Source organism: Hypanus sabinus, chromosome 9, assembly GCF_030144855.1.
Source record: "Hypanus sabinus isolate sHypSab1 chromosome 9, sHypSab1.hap1, whole genome shotgun sequence".
NCBI lineage: Eukaryota > Metazoa > Chordata > Chondrichthyes > Myliobatiformes > Dasyatidae > Hypanus > Hypanus sabinus.
Genome location: NC_082714.1, coordinates 95,429,074 through 95,442,969, shown reverse-complemented (window position 1 = coordinate 95,442,969; position 13,896 = coordinate 95,429,074). Strand labels below are relative to the sequence as shown.

Genomic DNA, 13,896 nt, shown 5'->3' with positions numbered 1-13,896 from the left:
GGGGGAGAGGGAGGGCGGGGAGGGGAGGAAAAGGGAGGGGAGGGAGAAAGGGGTGGAGGGGAGCGGGAGGGGATGGGTGGAGGGGAGCGGGAGGGGATGGGCAGGGTAGGGAAGGGGTGGAGGGTGGGGAGGAGGAGGAGGAGGGGGGAGGAGGAGGAGGAGGAGGGGTGGGAGGAGGAGGAGGAGGAGGGAGGGGTGGGAGGAGGAGGAGGAGGAGGGAGGGGTGGGAGGAGGAGAAGGGGAGTGTTGGGGTTGGGAGGAGGAGGGGTGGGAGGAGGAGGAGGAAGAGGAGGGAGGGGTGGGAGGAGGAGGGAGGGGTGGGAGGAGGAGGAGGAGGGAGGGGTGGGAGGAGGAGAAGAGGAGTGGAGGGGTTGGGAGGAGGAGAAGGGAGGGTTGGGAGGAGGAGAAGGGAGGGGTGGGAGGAGGAGAAGGGAGGGGTGGGAGGAGGAGAAGGGAGGGGTGGGAGGAGGAGAAGGGAGGGGTGGGAGGAGGAGGAGGGAGGGGTGGGAGGAGAAGGGGAGTGGAGGGGTTGGGAGGAGGAGAAGGGAGGGGTCGGAGGAGATGGGAGTAAGATGAGGGGTTGGGGAGAGGGAAAGGACAGAGGGGAGGAGGGATGGGGAAAGTTGGAGGGGTGAGCGATCCAAGTGAATATTTACCCGCCTCTGCGCTGGCTCTCCGTCCGAATGGGGGTATCGGGATTTGGTTCGGGGTACAGAATTAGGGCCGGGATCAGGACCGAACGTCTGGCAGTAGTCGCGCCCGCCCTCTCAACCCGGAAGGAGATGCCGCGTCGACCCGGAAACACAAGTACACGGACAGGCCTCGCGGCGGCGGCAGCGGCATCAGCTCCCAGGCCGGGTGAGGAGTGTGGTAAGGGAGCGGGAAGAGGGGGTGCTGAAAGTGAGGGGATGGTATTGAGAGTGGGGAGAGGGTGAAAGGAAAGGAGGTGGTGAGAGTGGGATGAGGAACTGGGAATGAGACTAGGGGGTGAGAGGTGAGGTGATAGCGGGTGATGGGGACGCAGAGACGGTACCCGGAGGAGAGATGTTGGACGATACTGGGGAGAGGGAAAGGACGAGATATCAGGATGTTCCATCATACCCCTCTCTCAACTCTCCATTCTCCTCAACTTCATCCTCCCTCTCTCATTCCTCCTCACCCCTCTTGCACTCCTCCCTCCTTCCTGTACTATTTTTCACTCTCCCTCCCTTCACTCCACCCCATCACCCCTCTTCCACTCCACCCCTCTAGTTGGGTAGCCCCTCTTGGTGCAAAGCTCCTCTTGGTACGAGAAGTGATGGATTCCCATGCAGACATGGCAGCCCTTCCACTACTGGGACCCACACTGGCCGATAAAGCCAGTCAGTGAGCCTGATAAGTACCTGTTGATCTGTGTCTCCAAGTACTGGAGGGGATAGTTTTGATGGTGGACCATCTAGCCATCATTTTCCAAAGCCCTGTAGACTTTGAAATGGTTCTTGGGAATGGTGGATTAGAATGTTGTGAATTACAATTCAGATTTAGTCATTATGTGTACATCAAAATATACAGTGAAATTTGTCATTTGTGTTAACAACTAGCACAACCTCAGGATGTGCTGGGGGTAGCCTGCAAGCATTGCTATACTCTGCCACCAACACAGCATGTCCACTATGTTCATAGAGCATCACAAGCAACAACAGCAAGATAGCAATAGGAAAACAACTCTCTGTGTATATATACACACGCATTCACTCACCCCTCGCCCGGATCTGTAGAGATTGGGCCATGACCTCTGGACAAGGTGACTGCACTGGGGGTGGAGGTGGGGGGAGGAAGAGGAAGTGTTAATGTGGTGCTGGATGTCAGGGAACTACTGGGGAAACCCTGATTGCTTCATCTTTTGAGAATGTTTAGTTGAGTAAGATGAGGTGGAATTGTGACTGAGTTGCATTTGGATTTTCAGAAGGCTTTTAATAAAGTCCCATGCAGGTGGGGTGATGAACACTCTCTGTTCTTAATGAAGGTCCTCCATCTTGACGGTGTTCAGGACTACCTTCATTGTTCCAGTAGCTTCCTCTTGGTTTTCATTTCTGTCAGCTGTGAAAGTCCCGGTGGAGACTAAGGAATACCATCAAACTCCGATATAGAAGGAATCTTCATTGCTGTTTCTGTAACTATTTTGTTTTACTAGTCAGCATTATTAGCCTTGACTAAACACCCAAATGTGGAGGACCAGTGCACCACCCTTAGCTGGCCTCTACCCTTTGACCTGCTTGACATGGGTGACGCTACCAAGATCCAGAGCATAAAGCCCTGACTCCAGCCAGCATAGTTCTCCAGGTCATTGAGGCATGCTAGCCTCCAAGCCATGACGAGGTTGTGGATCTTCTTGGAGGATACGCATTAGAGTAACTCAAGTTGGGAAGGTGGAGACTTGGTTGAGAGACAAGAAATGAGTAGGGAAAGCACACAAAGAGCTGGCGAAAGTTGGGCAGCTTTGGTGGATGGAAATGGACAGTCAATGTTTTGAGTAGAGTCACTGGATCTGGACCATTCATCATCCAAAATGTCAGTCATCTATAAGACATAGGAGCAGAATTAGGCCATTTGGCCCCTGGAATCTGCTCTGCCATTCCATCAAGTGGTTCAAATGGTTCAATTTAATCTCAGAGAATGTATACAGCACACAATCTGAAATTCTTATTCTTCGCAGACATCTGAGAAACAGAAAGAAACCCCAAAAACTGGCAGCCTGCTGTTTTGATGTTACAGTCTGCCGCGCCGCTTGTCCGAGTCCCCCGACTCGAAGACCTACAGATCGTTACCATCGAGAGAGAGAAAGATTGCTTGTGTGCTGGGGCTTCCTGACAGCACAGCACACCGCCTGCTGTCTCGATGTGTTAATCTCTCACCATGCTTCAGTTGGTGACATCGGTGAGGGACGGCATCGTCCATGGGGCTGAACCCTGTAGGTGCACATCTTCCAGGCAACACCTGGAGATATCGAAATGCCAGGTCACACGGTGAATCCAAGAATAAGAATCGGCTGCCTGTGGAAAACTGTTGTTTGAGTGCAGCTGTAGATTGCAGACTTCGACAGGACCCCAGCCACCTTGAAAAGAAAAAAGAGACATGAGTAAAGAAGGAAAATAAGAAGAAAGCAGTTTCACAGATGAACTGGAAGAAGCCACTGAAGTCTGCAAAAACCTTTGGTGCCATCTTTTCTAGCTCTTCCTCTCATGGCTGACTCATTATCCTTTCTGCCTTCTCCCTGTAGCTTTGATGCCCTGATTAACCAAGAACCCATCAACCTCTGCTTTATATATAATTGGTGACTTGACCTCCACAGTAATTCGTAGTCCAAAAAGAACCATACCTATGTTTCAACGATTATATCAAAGCTTATATAAGCTGAGACATGAAGCTTATAAAAAATCCCTCAGTATCAGAAATTTGTATTGGGAACAAAGAGCGAGAATGTGAGTTGACAATGAGAACTGATTTTGTCCAGATTAAGAAGAGCGTTAGACACAATTGTGTTCTCTCGCCCAGCCTGCTCAACCTTTATAGTGAGAAGAATCCAAGAGAAATTAGCAGTATTCCAGGCATGATAATTGGGGGATATAATCTGAACAACCTACGATACAAAGATGACACGGTGGTGATAGCTACATTTAGAGAAGCACCAAGAAATACTCGATAAAATTGTCAAAGAAAGAGCAAGGAGAGGGTGACAATCAACTGCAAGAAGACTGGGTGTATGGTTGTCACGAAGAAGAAAGAAATACAGAAATGCGAACTGAAAATGGGCAACAAAATTACAAAACAAACATAGAATTTCAAACTCTTAGGGCCACAATGATAGTAGGGTTGCTGTTGAAATTAGTAGGAGGATTGGGATTGCTAAATGCATGTTGAAGCATTTGAGCAAGATCCTAAAGAATAACAATTTCTATGGGTACAAAACTCAGTGTTGTGGTGCTACATTTATTCCTCACTAACATATGGAAACCAATGTTGGACAATATCAAGGCCCTCAAGGCCAAATAAGGGGAGACTCAAAGCTGCAGAAAATGTGGTTTTTGAGAAGAAAAATGAAAATATCGTGGAAGGACCGAGTAGCAAATGAAGAGTTGTGAAAAGCCGGAATAAGAAGAGAGCTGATATCATCAATCAGGAAACGGCAGCAGGAATTTCTGGGACACGTAGTGAGAAAAGAGAAACTTGAGCATCTTGCAATAACAGGAAAAATTAATGGAAGAAAAGGTCGTTATCAACAGCACATGACGTGAGTTACATCAAGGGATGGAGAGAGAGACGTTCTGAAGAGCTTAATAGAACTTCTCAGATTAAAGTCAGGTGGAAGAGCAAGATCATATGAGACGACACATAATGAGATGCAGTATGATAGCAGGCTGTGCCAGAACAATGAGCCCAATTGCACTCATGTGACCAGTTAACTTACTAACTTTGTATGTGTTTGTAATGTGGGAGAAAACCAGAGGAAATCCATAATGGAAGAACATACAAACTCCTTATTGTCAGTGGCAGGAATTGAACCCTTGTTGCTAGAATGCTGTAGTAATGCCACATTAACTGTCCATCCCACCCCCAAAGTTCTAATCAGAATCAAGTTTATTATCACTGGCATATGTCATGAGATTTATTTTCTAGCAATACATAATTAAAAACTATAAATTACTATACATATATATATATATATATATATATATATATATATATATATATATTTGAGTGATTGGCCAAAAGGAACGGTGGCACCCAGGAATGTGAGTTTACCAGCTGTAATAGCATTAGCAGAGAAAGCTGTGTCTTTTTGTATGTGATTGGGAAGTGTTGATGGGAAGTGAACGTGGTGTACACCAGCCTTGGAAAGCCAGCGTGCAGGAGTGGCAGGGAGATGGGAAGTGTTTTAAAAGACACTTTGCTCAGGTACACAGATGGAAAGGTTTAGAAGGATATAGGGCAAAGGCAGGCAACTGGGACTCACTTGGATGGGGATCGTGGTCAGACTGGGCGAGCTGGGTTGAGCTGGAGCTGGGTTTTGTGCTTTGTGACTTTAATGGGAGTGCAGAGCAAGGGCGTCTTGCTGCAATTACGTGGGCCTTAGGAAAGCATAAATGGTGCTGAGCTGCAAGAGGATTACAGCAAAGATTCACCAATCTGGTTCCAGGAAGTCATGCCCCTGTTCAGGAGAGGTGACCTCACTATAATGTGCAAATTCGTAGACGGTTCCATAGATGATTCCAGACTCACGTACAGTATCAGTGTATGGAGTAGGTATTCAGTTAGAGAGTTTTTGGGATTCTCTACCAGGGCAGACTGTGAAGGATCAGTCCCAGCATTCTCTGTAAGGAGTTTGTATGTGGAATGTGTAGGTTTCCTCCAGGTGCTCCGATTTCTTCCCACAGTCCAAAGATGTACCAGTTACTAGGTTAAGGGTCATTCTAAATCAGGGGTTCCCCATCAGAGTGCCACGGACTTCTAGCTTAATCATATTGGTCCATTGTATGAAAAGGTTAGGAATCCCTGTTTTAAATTGACCTGTGATTAGGCTAGGGTTAAATCAGAGGTTGCAGGTGGAATGGCTTGAAAGAAAAAAATTAAATAATCAGATGTCACCACCCTCTGTACCCAGGGCCTACTGACCACTAGAGGCTTCAGCCATCACTCCTCGGGGAATGAGGGACAATGCGGGTGCTGACTGATTGTTTTCTGCGTTTGAGATCTGGTGTGGAGACCCAAGCATAGATCAGACTCAGAGTTCAGAGCAGGAAGGGATCAAGGGGACATGGCAAGAGTGGTGTTAGGAGAGACCTTTGGTAGATCCCCTAGCCACAGTTGGTAAAACAGCAAAAGGGTTGCTCTCTGAAGACAGTTCTCCTTCAGCATCACCAAATCTCTAACCCTGCAGTGAAAACTTCCTGTCTGCGGAGTAGCTACCCTATTTTTTGCACTTCAGTAGCGCTTGCTATTATTAAAAGTCCTGACATCTGCTTCAGATCCAAGCCCGTCTGTGTGGTGACAATGTGAACATCCTGTGGTTGATATAGATTTATATTTGTTTATCACATGTACTTGGAAACACAGTGAAATGTGTTGTTTGCGTTAACAACCAACACAACCTGGAGCCAGCCTGGAGGTGTCACCACATATTTCAATGCCATGATGTCCCATGTCCCAAACAGCAGCCACTGCTCAGTGTTCAGCTGCTGAGGCTTTGAATCTTTGACTGTAGATCAAGGTTAACCCTGGGGTGGAAGCTGTGTGTTCAAATGCCTCTCCCTGCTGAAGTACAGTGGTCACACCTACAGGCTGTGTGTCACAATGGTGACACAGTGCCTCTGACTCAGTGTGCAGCTGCCCTGTACACACACTGGCTCCTGACTCTTGTAATTGCATGGCCACCTTCCTCAGCAGGCTGATGGTGAATGTAGGCAGCTTTTCTCATTTTGCCTCTTGAATCAGTCCACCCCTAGCCTTTCAGATTCAAATTTATTTATGATATGTACATGAAAACATAGAGTAAAATGCATCATTCAGCTGTTTGCCCCCTGACTGGGTTGAATTCCCAACCTGATATTGAGAGGGGCTGGGGCAGTGCTTTGAAGAAGGGAAGGAGAGGAGTCGATCTGACATGACACAAGTAGACCTGTTTCCGCCAAAGGATGGCATCTGACTGGACAACCCCAGCCTGAGTTAGAACAGATTACAATAGACGTTTGCACAGAAAACATCAGTGTCTCGCCTTTTTGGTAAATTGCATTTAATATTGTGATGTGTATGAGTGAGGAGATGGAGGAGAGCAGATTATCCCTGATGGAAGTTGACAGGGATGTTGCTGGGATGTAAGGATCTGAGTGATAGGGCAAGGTTGAATAGGTTAAGACTTTATCCCCCTGGACCGCAGGAGTTTGAGGGGACATTTGATAGAGGTATACAAATAACGGTGTACATAGGGTAAATGCAAGCAGGCTTTTTCCACAGTTTGGGTGTGACAAGAACTATAGGTTAAGGGTGAAAGGTGCAATATCTGGGGAACCTGATGGGAACTTCTTCACTCAGGGTCATGCAAGGATGGAATGAGGTGCCTGTAGAAGTGGTGGATGCAAGTTTGATTGCAACATTTTGGAAAAGTTTGGGTAAGTACGTGGATGGGAAGGGTTGAAAGAGCTGAGGTGCAGGTGCAGATGGGACCAGGCAGAATAACAGCCTGGAGGACCTGTTTCTGTGCTGTAGTGCCCTCTGGTGGACTGTGTCCTCTCCAGGGTGCAAGGCTGGGCGGGAAGATTTGAAGAACTGGCTGTTCCCCATGCAGCGGGTTCCCTCTCTACACGTCACTGATGTAATCCAAGGGAAGGGCAAGCGTCAGTACAGCTTGGCACCAGTGTTGTTGCAGAGGTCGCCAGAGTGAGGTTGTAAACAACATCGAACTGCCTTAGGGACCCCAGCACTAGGTTTCTTCCTTGGGGTTTACTCCTGAAGCCTTTTCCATGGATGGGTACAGCCGCAAGGCAGTGGAGGTTTAAAATCAGAGTTTTTCTTCTAGGCAGGCCCCACCTGCTGGAAGCAACTGGTTTTGAGGCACCAATGGTCCACCTTTGCCCCTTCTCGTCAGTACGAACAGTTTCGAGGGCCTAGTAGCTGAGCCACATGTGAAGGCTCAGAGTTGGTTGTCAGAGGCATTTAGAGACGTACGCCAATTGGAGCACTTTATAGGTAGTGGGGGCTTATTCCCACTTACCACCCCAGCTATGACAACTATGAACCATGACTCTATGATGTTTATAAGATTATGAAAGGCAGGTTCAGCTAGGTTCCCAGGGTTGAAATCTTTAACACCAGAGAGCATGAATTTAAGGTAAGAGAGGAAAGTTCAAAGGAAGTGGGTGGGCAAGTTTTTTTTAACCACAGGGAGCAGTGGGTGCCTGGAATGCCCTGCGAGGAGTGGTGGTGGAGGTCAATGCGATAGTGGTGTTTAAGTGGCTTTTAGATTGACACATGGATGTGCAGGGAATGGAGTGATAGGGCAGTGCAAAAAGTTTAGGACATGCTGGCGTTTGTAACTTAGGGCATTGAGTTATAAATAGGATGATAGTACTGATGAACTCATTGAGATCTCTTCTGGGGAAGGTGTGACCCGTGCAAAAAGGATGGGTTACACCTGAACCCAAGGGGGACCAATATCCTTGTGGGCAGGTTTGCTAGAATGGTTGGGGGGGGGGGGGAGGGTTTAAACTGAGTTGGCAGGGAGATGGGAGCCAGAGTGATGGGGCTGTTGATGGGGTAGTTGATATACAAGTCAATATAGTGTGTAGTGAGGTTATAAGGAAGGATAGGCAGATGATAGGGGAAAATTGCTGTCAGTGGGATGAGGTGAAGTGTAACATACAGGCAAAATGAAAAAGGGTGATCAATACAGGACTGAATGTGTTATATTTCAGTGTACACAGTTTATGTAATAAGGTAGATGACCTTGTAAAGCATGGCTTGTATGGTCACTGAGTTGTGACTGAAAGAAGATGGGAGCTTAACATCCAAAGGTGGGAGCTTAATATCCAAAGATATACCTTGTATAGAAAGGACAGGCAGAGAGGGTGGGGGGTTCTGTTGGTTTAAAAAAAAGAAATTAAATCCTCAGAAAGAGGTGACATAGGATCAGAAGGTGTAGAGTACTTGTGATAGAGTTAAGAAACTGCAAGGGTAAAACAACCCTGATTGGAGTTATTTACAGGCTTCTGAACAGTAGCCAAGATGTAGGATATAAATTTCAATGGGAGATAGAAAAAGGTAAGCAAGAAGAGAAATGTTATAATAGTCACGGGGGATTTCAATATGCAGGTACATTGGGAAAATCAGGTTGGTGCTGGATCCCAAGAGGGTATTTGTAGAAGGTGGCTTTTAAGAGCAGTTTTTGGTTGAGCCCACTAGTAGAAAGGTAATTCCGGATTGGATGTTGTGTAATGAACAAGATTTGATTAGAGAGCTTAAGGCATAAGGAACCATTGGGAAACGGTGTTCATAATGTGATAGAATTCACTTGCAATTTGAAGGGAGAAGATAAAGTCAGATGTATCAATATTACAGTGAAGTAAAGGGAATTACAGAGGCATGGGAGAAGAGCTGTCCAAAGTTGATTGGAAGGGAACACTAGCAGGAATGATGACGGAACAGCAATGTTTGGAGTTTCTGGGGGCAATTCAGGTGGTGGAGGATAGATAGATCCCAAATCTAAAGAACTATTTGAAAGGAAGGATGTAGTAACCATGGCTGATAAGAGAAGTGAAAGCCAGCAAAAAAGCAAAAGTGCAAAATATAGTTGTAAGTTAGAAGTCTGGGAATCTTTTAAAACTCCAGAACTAAAGCAAACTATAAGAAAAGATGAAATATGAAGGTGATATGCGACAAGACTGCTGAACGGATCCTGACCCGGATCTGGGCCGTACCTTCCAAATATCTGGACCTGACTTGCGCTACCTTACTTTCCCTTTTCTATTTTTCTAATTATGATTTACAATTTAAATTTTTATTATATTTATTATGATTTGTACTTAAAGGAGTGCGAAGCACAGAGTCAAATATCGCTGTGATGATTGTACGCTTTCGTATCAATTGTTTGGTGACAATAAAAGTAAAGTAAGCTAGCCAGTAATATCAGCCTTCACTATGAAAGACACGAGCAGTATGTCAGAATTTCAAGAGTGACAAAGGGCAAAAGTGAGTGTATTAAGAAGAAGGTGCTTGGGAATCTGAAGGTCCATTAGTCCCTGGACCAGATGGACATACCCCAGAGTTCTGAAGGGGGCAACTGAAGACATTGTCAAGGTATTAGTAAAGATCTTTCAAGAGGAAACTGCTAATGTCACTTCACTCTTTAAGAAGGGAGGGAGGCAGGCAGAAGGAAGCACATTTATATGCCAGTTAGCCTGACTTCAGTGGTTGGGAGATGTAGGAGTCCATTATTAAGGATGAGGTTTCGGGGTACTTGGAAGCACATGGTAAAATAGGCCAAAGCATGCTTTCCTTCAGGCAAAGGTGGATGAGGAGAGGTTTAATAGGTACTTTTGGGCATTATTGCTACACAAAGAGTGTTTTTTTTTGTAAAATGAGCTCCCAGAGGAAGTGGTTGAGGCAGGTGCAATAACAACATTTAGACATTAGACAATAGGTGCAGAAGTAGACCATTCGGCCCTTCGAGCCTGCACCGCCATTTTGAGATCGTGGCTGATCATCTACTATCAATACCTGGTTCCTGCCTTGTTCCCATATCCGTTGATTCCCCCATCCATAAGATACCTATCTAGCTCCTTCTTAAAAGCATCCAGAGAATTGGCCTCCACTGCCTTCTGAGGCAGTGCATTCCACTCCCACAACTTTCTGGGAGAAGAAGTTTTTCCTTAACTCTGTCCTAAATGACCTACCCCTTATTCTCAAACCATGCCCTCTGGTACTGGACTCTCCCAGCATCTGGAACATATTTCCTGCCTCTATCTTGTCCAATCCCTTAATAATCTTATATGTTGCAATCAGATCCCCTCTCAACCTCCTTAATTCCAGCGTGTACAAGCCTAGTCTCTCTAACCTCTCTGCGTAAGACAGTCCGGACATCCCAGGAATTAACCTCGTGAATCTACGCTGCACTTCCTGTACAGCCAGGATGTCCTTCCTTAAGCCTGGAGACCAAAACTGTGCACAATACTCCAGGTGTGGTCTCACCAGGGCCCTGTACAAATGCAAGAGGATTTCCTTGCTCTTGTACTCAATTCCTTTTGTAATAAAGGCCAACATTTCATTAGCCTTCTTCACTGCCTGCTGCACTTGCTCATTCACCTTCAGTGACTGATGAACAAGGACTCCTAGATCTCTTTGTATTTCTCCCTTACCAAACTTTACACCGTTCAGATAATAATCTGCCTTCCCGTTCTTACTCCCAAAGTGGATAACCTCACACTTATTCACATTAAACGTCATCTGCCCACTCACCCAGCCTATCCAAGTCACCCTAAATTCTCCTAACATCCTCATCACATGTCACACTGCCACCCAGCTTAGTATCATCAGCAAATTTGCTGATGTTATTCTCATTGCCTTCATTTAAATCGTTGACGTAAATTGTAAACAGCTGTGGTCCCAATACCGAGCCCTGTGGCACCCCACTAGTCACCACCTGCCATTCCGAGAAACACCCATTCACCGCTCCCCTTTGCTTTCTATATGCCAACCAGTTTTCTATCCATGTCAATGCCTTCCCCCCGATGCCCTGAGCTTTGATTTTACCCACCAATCTTCTATGTGGGACCTTATCAAATGCCTTCTGAAAATTGAGTTACACTACATCCACTGGATCTCCCCCGTCTAACTTCCTGGTTACATCCTCGAAAAACTCCAATATTAGTCAATGGAGTCAACTCCATGATTAGTCAAGCATGATTTACCCTTGGTAAATCCATGCTGGCTCGGCCCAATCCTATCACTGCTATCTAGATATGCCACTATTTCATCTTTAATAATGGACTCTAGCATCTTCCCCACTGCTGATGTTAGGCTGACAGGTCGATATTTCTCTGTTTTCTCCCTCCCTCCTTTCTTAAAAAGTGGGATAACATTAGCCATTCTCCAATCCTCAGGAACTGATCCTGAATCTAAGGAACATTGGAAAATGATTACCAATGCATCTGCTATTTCCAGGGCCACCTCCTTTAGTACCCTAGGATGCAGACCATCTGGACCTGGGGATTTGTCAGCCTTCAGTCCCATCAGTCTACGCATCACTGTTTCCTTCCTAATGTCAATCTGTTTCATTTCCTCTGTTACCCTATGTCCTTGACCCATCCATACATCTAGAAGATTGCTTGCGTCTTCCTTAGTGAAGACAGATCTAAAGTACTTATTAAATTCTTAAGCCATTTCTCTGTTCCCCATAACAATTTCACCCAATTCATTCTTCAAGGGCCCAGTATTGTTCTTAACTATCTTCTTTCTCTTCACATACCTAAAAAAGCTTTTGCTATCCTCCTTTATATTCCTAGCTAGCTTGCATTCGTACCTCATTTTTTCTCCCCGTATTGCCTTTTTAGTTAAGTTCTGTTGTTCCTTAAAAATTTCCCAATCATCTGTCCTCCCACTCACCTTAGCTCTGTCATACTTCCTTTTTTTTAATGCTATGCAATCTCTGACTTCCTTTGTCAACCACTGTGGCCCCTTTCCCCCCTTTGAATCCTTCCTTCTCCAGGGAATGAACTGATTTTGCACCTTGTGCATTATTTCCCAGAATACCTGTCATTGCTGTTCCACTGTCTTTTCTGCTGGGATGTCCGTCCAGTTAACTTTGGCCAGCTCCTCCCTCATGGCTCCGTAGTCTCCTTTGTTCAACTGCAACACTGTCACCTCTGAGCTGCCCTTATCCTTCTCAAATTGCAGATAAAAACTTATCATATTATGATCACTACCTCCTAATGGCTCCTTTACTTCAAGATTGCTTATCAAATCCTGTTCATTACATAACACTAAATCCAGAATAGCCTTGTCCCTGATCGGCTCTCGTACAAGCTGTTCCAAGAATGCATCCCTTAGGCACTCTACAAACTCCCTATCCTGGGGTCCAGCACCAACCTGATTCTCCCAGTTCACCTGCATGTTGAAATCCCCCATAACTACTGCAACATTACCTTTGCCACATGCCAATGTTAACTCCCTATTCAACTTGCACCCAATATCCATGCTACTGTTTGGTGGCCTGTAGACAACACCCATTTGGGTCCTTTTGCCCTTACTGTTCCTCAGTTCTATCCACACAGACTCTACTTCTTCTGATCCTATGTTCCCCCTTGCAAAGGACTGAATCTCATTCCTCACCAACAGGGCCACCCCACCCCCTCTGCCCACATTTCTGTCCCTACGATAGCACGTATACCCTTGTATGTTCATTTCCCAGGTCTGATCCCCCTGCAGCCATGTCTCCGTTACCCCATCAACATCATAGTTACCCATTCGCACCTGAGCTTCAAGCTCATCCCCCTTATTTCTGACACTTTGTGCATCCAGATATAGAATTTTTAGCCCATTTCTCCTTTCTCTGTTTGAATCTCTGCCTATTGTGTTTAACCCAGCTCCCCGAACTCACATCGGGCTATACGCCCCTAGAATTTTGTTGTCCTTCCTAGAGTTACCTATTCTTTCTGCACATTTAACTCCATGTTCCGTCAGACCATCCCTCTGTACATGTGTCCACCTTATCACTTGTTCCGCCTCTCCTTTCTCTACTACACACTTAATATTCCAGAACCATGTAGTCCCCACCTGTCCTTTATTCTTCATCTTGCTATCCTCTCTCTCTCTTTCTGGATCCCCGCCCCCTGCAAATTTAGTTTAAATCTTCCCCCCCCCCCCCCCCCCCCAGAAGCACTAGCAAACTTCCCTGCAAGAATGTTAGTACCGCTCCAGTTCAGGTGTAAAACGTCCCTTTGGAACAGATCCCACCTTCCCTGGAACAAAGCCCAATTATCTAAAAACCTGAAGCCCTCCTTCCTGCACCATCCTCTCAGCCACGTATTAATCTGTATAATCTTTCTGTTCCTTGCCTCACTCGCACGTGGCACAGGTTACCCTGGAGGTCCTGCTCATCAGCTTCGCACCTAACTCCCTATGCAGGACCCCCTCACTCATCCTACCCATTTCATTGGTCCCTACATGGACAACAACATCTGGATTCTTGCCCTCCCTCTCGAGAATAACCTGCACCCGATCTGAGATGTCTCGGACCCCGGCACCAGGGAAGCAACATACCATCCGAGACTCCTGATCTTCCCCACAAAATCTCCTATCTGACCCCCGACTATAGAATCCCCTATCACTACCGCTCTCTTCTCTTCCCTCCTCCCCTTCCTATTCGAG

General features: G+C 46.3%; 2 protein-coding genes across 6 annotated transcripts in view; one reads left to right on the top strand and one right to left on the bottom strand.

Annotated features, from left to right (window-relative positions):
- Window positions 1-772, bottom strand: part of mettl25b (methyltransferase like 25B) — a 17,815-nt gene extending 17,043 nt beyond the window's left edge. For all 3 annotated transcript variants that reach the window (XM_059980288.1, XM_059980286.1, XM_059980285.1), the window contains exon 1: window positions 657-772. The gene's annotated coding sequence lies outside the window, so the exon portion shown is untranslated. The remainder of the gene's footprint in view (window positions 1-656) is intronic.
- LOC132399657 (interferon-stimulated 20 kDa exonuclease-like 2) overlaps window positions 724-13,896 on the top strand; it is a 26,697-nt gene continuing 13,524 nt past the window's right edge. Inside the window, exons 1-2 of one of the 3 annotated variants that reach the window (XM_059980291.1) lie at window positions 796-870; window positions 7,069-7,145. The gene's annotated coding sequence lies outside the window, so the exon portion shown is untranslated. Of the gene's footprint in view, window positions 871-7,068; window positions 7,146-13,896 lie in introns of all 3 variants that reach the window. The other 2 variants (XM_059980290.1, XM_059980289.1) reach the window with 2 other exon arrangements.